The sequence below is a fragment of the Notamacropus eugenii genome, chromosome 5 (assembly GCF_028372415.1).
Source record: "Notamacropus eugenii isolate mMacEug1 chromosome 5, mMacEug1.pri_v2, whole genome shotgun sequence".
Classification (NCBI taxonomy): domain Eukaryota; kingdom Metazoa; phylum Chordata; class Mammalia; order Diprotodontia; family Macropodidae; genus Notamacropus; species Notamacropus eugenii.
The window spans coordinates 416,872,489-416,881,057 of record NC_092876.1 but is presented as its reverse complement, the minus strand read 5'-3'; positions in this window follow the sequence as shown (position 1 = coordinate 416,881,057).

Below are 8,569 nucleotides of genomic sequence, written 5' to 3'. Positions count from 1 at the left end.
ATGCAAGCTTATATTGGTTCTACACATACATTCTTATTAAACACATTTTCATATTAATCATGTTGCATAGAAGAATTAAGAGGAATGGATGAAACCATGAGAAAAAAACAAAATAAAACAAGAGAAAATAGTCTGCTTCATTCTGGGTTCCAGTTCTATAGTTTTTCTCTGGATGTGGATGACATTTTGCATGAAGAGTCCTTTAGGAGTGTTTTAGGTCCTTGCATTGCTGTGAAGGATTAAGTCTGTCAGAAACAGTCCTCACACACTGTGGCTGTTACTGTGTATAATGTTCTCCTAATTCTTCTCATTTCACTCAGCATTAGTTCATATAAGTCTTTCCAGGTTTTTCTGAAGTCTGTTTATTCATCATTTCTTACAGCACAATAGTATCCCATTGCATTCATATACCACAACTTGATCAATCCCCAATTGATGAGCATTCCCTCAATTTCTGGTTTTTGGTCACCACAAAAAGAGCTCCTATAAATATTTTTGTGCATGTGGGTCCTTTTCTCATTTTTATGATATCTTTGGGATATAGGCCTCGAAGTGATATTGCTGGGTCAAAGGGTATGCACATTTTTATAGTCCTTTGGGCATAGTTCCAAATTGCTCTCCAGATTGGTTAGATCAGCTCACAATTCCATCATCAATGAATTAGTGTTCCTACTTTCCCACATCTTCTCCAACATTTATCATCTTCCTGTTTTGTCATATTAGTCAATCTGATAGGGGTGATATGGTATCTCAGAGTTGTTTTGATTTGCATCTCTCTAATAAATAGTGATTTAGAGCATTTTTTATATGACTATAGAGATCTTTAATTTCTTCCTCTGAAAATTGCTGACCAGGCTGATTTTTTTAAGAGGCAGAACTACAGCCCAAATTGTCAACAGTTGCTGGATTATGGAGAAAGCAAGAGAGCTCCAGAAAATCATCTACTTCTGTTTTATTGACAACACTAAAGTCTTTGACTATGTGGATCACAACAAAATATGACAAATCCTCAGAGATGAGGGTACCAGATCATCTTATTTGTCTCCTGAGAAACCTATATGAGAGCCATGATGCAACAGATAAAACTGAACATGAAACAACTGATTGGTTTAAAATTGAAAAAGAAGTACAACAAGACTGTATATTGTCATCTTATTTATTTAGCATATACACAAAACATCATGAAAAATGCCAGGCTAGATGAATCAAAAGCTGGAATTAAGATTGCTGGGAGAAATATCAACAATCTCAGATATGCAGATGATGCCACTCTGGTGGTAGAAAGTGAAGAGGAGTTAAGAAGTTTCTTGACAAGAGTGAAAGAAGAGAGTGTAAAAGTATGCTTGAAAGAAGAAAACATAAAAAAAGAAAAAGAAAAAACAAGAGGAGAGCATACAAGTTAGATTGAAGTTTAATATAAAAAGTAAACCACCTAAGATCTTGGTAACTGGTCCCATAATTTCCCAGAAAATAGAGGGAAAAGAAATGGAATTTTCATATTTTATGTGCCTGGGCTCAAAAAATCACTGTAGATAGTAACTGAAGCCATGAAATTAAAAGATGTTTGTCCTTGGCAGGAAACCTGTGACAAATCTGCCTTGCCACTTGCCAACAAGGTTCATTTAGACAAAGCTGTGGTTTTTCCAGTGCCATTGTATATTTTTGAGAGTTGGACTATAAGGAAAGCTGAGATTCGCAGAACTGATGCTTTTGGATTGAGGTACTAGAGAAGATTTTTGAGATTCCCTTGGACAGCAAGGAGATCAAATCAGTTCAATAAATTAATTAATTAATCAATTAATTATTAATAAATCAATAAATTAATTCAGGCTATTTACTGGAAGTTCAAATACTGAAGCTGAAGCTTAAATGCTTTGGCTACATAATGAGAAGACAAGACTCACTGGGAAAGACTCTGATGTTGGGAATGATAGAAGGCCAAAAGGGGGTGGCAGAGAATAATAATATCATGAAAACAAGGCATATAAATTTGGACAGACTTCAAGAGATAGTAGAGGATAGAAGGACCCAGCATGTTATACTCCATGGAGTCATGAAGAGTTGGACATGACTAAACAACTGAACAACAACAGTAAAATCATGCCTCTATTAATCAAAATAAACTGCTGTCTAGGGTTGCTCTATTTGCTGCCAAAACACTCATACCCCAATAGAAGAGAACTTTTTTTCTCCCTTTCTACCTTCCCTACAAGCTTCTCAGAAAAATCTTTGTTTTGTATCATGTCTAGTATTATTTGTAGATTATGCTACATTAGAAGATGTCTAAGTGGAAATGCAGCCATTCATAAATAACTGCTGTGAAAAAAAACTATAACAGAGTTTAGAATGGTAGAGAAAATTATTGAAGTTTCATACTTGAAAGAGTTATCTCAAGTTTCTGTAATCTGTGTTTAACTCCAGTAAGTGGTGATGTATAAATTATGAAGGTGCACCTGGAACAGTTTGTATTGAAGTTATATCTTTGAACCAATTTTTGTACTGATAGGTCCCAGATTTAAAGATTTTCTTTGGCTTTGGGGATTAATATGCAACAATTCAGATATGAATATCTGTCAGGCTCAAGGCATACAGTATCCAGTGTTTTTCTGAATTTTGAGTGAACTATCACATATTCACTATGTATATACTCAAAGAACATAACTATTTTCTTAATTTCTAATGATTGATTTCTGCTTCAAGATGGATTTAAAATAGATAAATGTATAAGACTCAGGTATTTATTGTAGACTGTTATTGCAACAACATGAGAAAAATAATAACAATAGTAATAATAGTTGTACCTAAGCTGTGATTATGGGTTTGAGGTAAAATCCCTAATGACTGTACTTTGATATTGTTCAGAGTTTTTATTTCAGGTATGATTATATGAATTGTCATTGAGCCAATAATCCACCATGTAAGGGAAATGTGAGATGCTGCTCAAAAGGATTACAATCTGAGAACTCCTGTAGATGGATGTCTGTGCCTGGGAAGGTTGAAGAGATGACCTTTTGTAGGATAAGGTAAGATCCTCTTGACACAGTTTCTCTATTGTGATATTTCTTTCTGAACAGGAAATTTTCTCTCCTGATCAAATCTGAGACTTGCTATGGTGCTCTGTGAATAATGTGGAACTTCACTGAATGATTGGCTCTTCCACTCTTACTTTGAATCAAACAGAGTTAAGGAAGCTTCATGTTTATATAAGGTCCCTCTATATCTCTTTCTTTTCCTTTCATATTAAATGTCTATAACAGAGGCTGGGAAACTGTAAAAGTTTACATATGTGATAAATCCTGTTGTTGAAATACTCTGTATCTCTGAGTTACTGTAATGGAATGCAAAGAAAGATCTTACTGTTTTTAATTTTACTATCCTCAATTTGTGGTCACTAATAGTTACATATTCATATGTATATGATTAGGTCTTTAAAGTATCTCATTCATGATTTGAGGGTAATGTACCCTCAGAGGGTAGATAGGACAATTGGGAGAAAATGTAATTAGGTAAACGTTTAAAAGTTTTATATTTTAATGTAGCAGTAAACGTCACTCTGAGAAAAAGGAACCAGGTTAGATTGGTTTCTTTAGGGGTTACTATGTATACATGTATATGTGTGTGAATACAAATATTGACTTTCAAATGTTTTTATTTAAAAAAATGACAGATGAACAATTAAAGAGCCCTCTCCACAAAGTTTGAACTGGTTTTCCCCACATAAACTGGAAAACCAAGCTGAAGAGAAACAGCCTTCCATAATTCCCTTGGAAATGAGGCTTATTCTAAACATTCCCAAGAGAAAATACTTCCAAGTGTCTGATGGTTACATAAGACAACTAAAATTTAAGGTGAAATAAATTGATTAAAAGAAGTTTAATCTGTAATCTGACTTGGTTTACCTACAGAGTCTATTGAACTAGGTTTGTTTCCTTAAGAGATGTATGAGATTATGACTCTGCTTAAGCAAATTTGTTCAACTTTTATGACATTGATGGAAGCATGAGACAGTGAATTAGCATTTTAAAAGACTTTTTGTGAAACATGTGTCCATGTATGTTCTTTCAAAGTCTCCCTATATTGTGCAGTGCACTTGTTTCCTGGTACAAGTCCCTAGACTTAATGCTCATACTGCTTACTCAGTTTAATCTGACTATGAGTTGTCGCTCATCTAAAACCCCTATCAGTCATTCAAGGAATTCTATCAAGCTCTTGATAAGATGAGTAATGAAGGACATGCCTCCAGTGATGAGTTATTTTAAACTTTAACCTATCTGCTTCTGCTATATGCTTCTGTAATTGTTATACATATTGAGCTTAAAGCCCCAAAGTGGGGACATTGTGGAAAAACTTTATTGCATTGTTTGAATCTAGCCCTCTTAGCTGGGATACTACACCTGTTGCTTAGAGACCAGATTCATTTAATGCTTAAATCAGGACCTAGGGTATGCTGGCTCAAAACCCAGGCAGATCCAAAGACTGATGCAAGGAATTTTCTCCTATTAATACAGCTCAAGTAATTTACAAGTCTTTTCTGAAAACTGTCTTTATAACAGTTGCTCAGCTAGTTTCCTTCTTTCTTTGTTTGAATCCTACATAATGTGTAATATAGAGACACTTGGATGAAGTGGGTCACCTCTTTTTCAGCTCTCCCCTTCTGCTGGACAATTTAATAAACTTCTTTCTAAATTATTACAGCTATGAATTTTGCTCTTAGATAAAAGTAGGCACTATACAATTGTTAGCTATTACAGGCTCTCCTGGAGATTTGAACTCCCACACAACATTATGTAATATTTAGTCTCATGTAAATTTTCCAGTGTCCCTGAATCAGGGACCAGAATTGCTTCATGAGGCAGAGGCATGGAAGGTGTATTGTGAATGCCTCCTCATAATGTACTTCTAATCTAAAATTCTCCAGTCATAATTCTATGACCATAGTCAGAAGAATCTTTTCTTGATTCCTTGAACTCTCCAGCTACCAATGAAAAATGAGAGCAACATGAGGGGCTCAGAGCCAATTCACGAAATTCTAGCACTCAAAGCATTTCTTTGTCCCATTGGAGTATCATAGCCCTAGGGGGAAAATAATTCCAAATTGCTTTCCAGAATGCCTCTAACAATTCACACCTGCACCAATAATGCAATGATATGTCTGTTGTCCTAGAGCCTCTCCAAGATTTTCTCAAGAGACAGCTAGCTGGTGCCCTGAATCTAGCACTGAGTCTAGAGTTAGGAAGACTTGAGTTTACTTCCAGCTTCAGACACAAGCTGTGTGACCCTGGGTGAGCCCTTTAACCCCTGTTTGCTTTAGTTTCAGCTGGAAAATGGGGACATAAATAGTACCTTGTTGTGAAGATTAACTTATTTTATTTTTTAAAAAAAGCTCCATGCTTGGTAAATAGTAGGCACTACATAAATCTTTATTCCATATCCAAGATAATGCAAGCAGTAAAGAGATGAGACAGAATTTGAAACTAAGTCTTGGTACCAAATTCAACCCTCCTTTGCATCATAGCATTTACTCCACAATAAAATATCGAAGTGTAAAGCCTGAGTTGAAATCTGGCCTCAAGCATTGACTATGTGACCCTGGTCAAGTCACTTAACCTTGATTGCCTCAGTTTCCTCATCTGTAAAGTGAGCTGGAGAAGGAAATGGCAAACTATTTTTGCCAACAATACCCCAAAAGGAGTCACAACAAGTTGAATATGACTGAAAAACAACTAAACAACAACAATTAGGACAGAGGACTATATGTGATGGATCTTTTTTTCTCTTGCTATCTTACAAATAGATTCTATTCAATGACTTGCAAATAGTTTTAAAGATGAATGTGTTATTGTTACAGTGTATACATTTTTAGGATAAATTGAAGTTTAACCAAAGTAGTCACAAAGAAAACTGCTGAAAGACTTTTGGGAGCAGATTACAGAACTGCTGGATGTCAGGCTCTTTAAGACTGAGTTCATATAAAACACTTTAAATAAATTTGTGCTTCTATGGAGCTTGAGGCAAAAGAGTTAGGAGAGTGACTGTGTTACTAGTTAATTAGTACTAGAGTTACTAATGACTCCTAGTAACATGACTAGAAAGGAGGATGTACAACTGCAGGACAGAGAGACTGTATCTTATGGTAGAGTATCTATCATTTCCAGGAAGAAATACTCTACATTAATACCTAATCAATACCTCTCTGTAAAAAAACTGTGAAAGGTTGAACTAAGAATGTGAAATGTATTGTATGGAACAGCAAGATAAATTTTTTGTTATGTTCCTTTTTTCTGTCACTTTCTTTCTCGGTGGCCAGAGATGTATTATCTAAGGTATTTGTTAAATGTGCATACTGGTATATGAAATGCCTATCATATTTTCATGCAAATATTTACCCTTGCAAAGCATTCTGATCTTTAGAACACCACTGTATTTTGTAAGGTTAATAGGACTGAGACATGTTCCTCTAACTAGTGATCTAAGAATGGGACCATAATGCTATCTTATTATAGGATCTAAAATTGGAAAAATGAGTAGATAAGTAAATGCTATACTAAAAATTGCAAAATTACCTGTTACAACTTTTTGTTTCCTAATAATGTTACTGCTCTAGACTTCAGCTACCTGATTGCCACAACTGACTAGACTTGACTAGTACCTAAGTGTCTTTCCCACTAAAAGTGAATTTAAATTGGTCACTTTGGAACAAAACCAACTGTTTTGTTTGCAATTTCAGTCTGGAATGTACAAAATTACTTTGAAGGAAACTACTAGCTAGTACAATTAGAAAAGCTACTGTCCTTATAAGAGTAGTCAAATTGAATCAGCTCCTGGTAGTAAAGGGTGTAAACTTCATCATTTTTGCACTAGGCAACTATATGAGGACTTTCCTTTTCTCAATAAAGAGCAGAGACAAGTTAAGGATCATAGGTCTCCAAGAAGAACACAATAGGACAAAAAAAATCCTTAACAGCATGAAGGAAATAATAGAAGAGAATTTCTCAGAATTTCTGAACATAGAAATGTTTGTTCATCCTTCGTTGCCAAAGAAGACCATGCTATCAGAGAAATAATGACATGACTTGCACTTGACTTTGTTTTGAGTAAGGGAGGGCTGTGCAGGTCATCAGCCTCACTTCTCCTCCAGAGCCATCTGAGTCCAGTGACCAGATATTCATCAGGATGACTGGAGATGATCCAGGATGAGGCAATTGGGGTTAAGTGACTTGCCCAAGATCACACAGCTAGTGAGAGTGTCTGAGGTGAGATTTGAACTCAGGTCCTCCTGACTGCTGCACTAGTGCTCTATCCACTGCACCACCTAGCTGCTCCAAATATAGAAATGAAATTCCAATAGAAAGAATTCACAGATCTGTGGAAAAAATCCATGACTATAAACTCCAAGACACATATTTGTTAAATTTAACAATTTAATTTAGAAACAAGTTTTGCAAGTGATCAGAAAAAAAGCTTCAAATACAAAGGAAAGGACATTCAAATAACAAAATACTATTCTTTTCCCACTAAAAATGTAGGAAGGAATGAAATAATTTATTTGTTCCTTGAACATGTAAATAACAGAAATGCAAGAGAAGTGAATAAATGTGACAGGCAAGGACAGCAACAGCTGTCACAGAGTGAAGCAGAGAGACTAGTGAGAGACTTCTTTGGGAATGTATACAAGGAAAAAAGGAGTCAAGGCAGAAATCTTTGAGATCAGCATATTTTGCTTGCATTGTAAGCATATTTCTTTTAATGTTATTATTGTTTTGCTTTTGTTCTTCTACATTGTCTACTTCTGTACATTCTCATTCCCAACCTATTGACATCTCTTTTATTTCTTTAGGATACTAGCCATTGCAGATTCAGTTTTTCTATTTTGTCCATTATTTTTGCTGTGCAAGTCATAAATTCTGCTCTCATAATTCTCATTTCTCTTTTGAAGTATTTAGGAACACTATGTTGTAGTTCCATGCTCCTCTCAAATTCCATGGGGCCTTTTTCTCATCAAGTGTCGGATCATTTTCCTTTGTTTGACAGTATTTATTTATAGATGACTGAACTCTTTTATTATATCTGGAAGCCCTGTTTTCTTCTGCAGTTACTGTTTTTTTTTCTATTGATTTATCTGTTTATTTTCAAAGTCTTTTGAGTTTTCTCCTTCTTGAAATAAGGTTTTTTTGCCTCCTTTATTTTCCCTGTTGATCACTTCTCCTTTCCTCCACTCACAGACAGACTCTAATTATGGTTTTCTTGGGGCCTGCATCTCAGAGCATTTCAACCTCCTCCCCCACTGGACAATTTATGGTTCACCAGCTTAGTTCTACATGACTTTTGGGTGGTCGGAACTAGTTCCAGCTGGATGCTGTGTTCTTTCCCTCAGACTTGATAGAGTACTGCATAACTTCTTCTAACCCTACCCATACGTAATGGACCTGTCCTGATGTCTTGCTCTCTCTGTTCCTTGATTCTTACAAGCAGTTCTGAGCTTTTCATCTCTCGTGTTCCGGGATTATGGCCTCCAAAAGATTTTGCTCTTAAGGGGCTGAATGTCTGTCACAGCCTGAGCTGGGCTCTA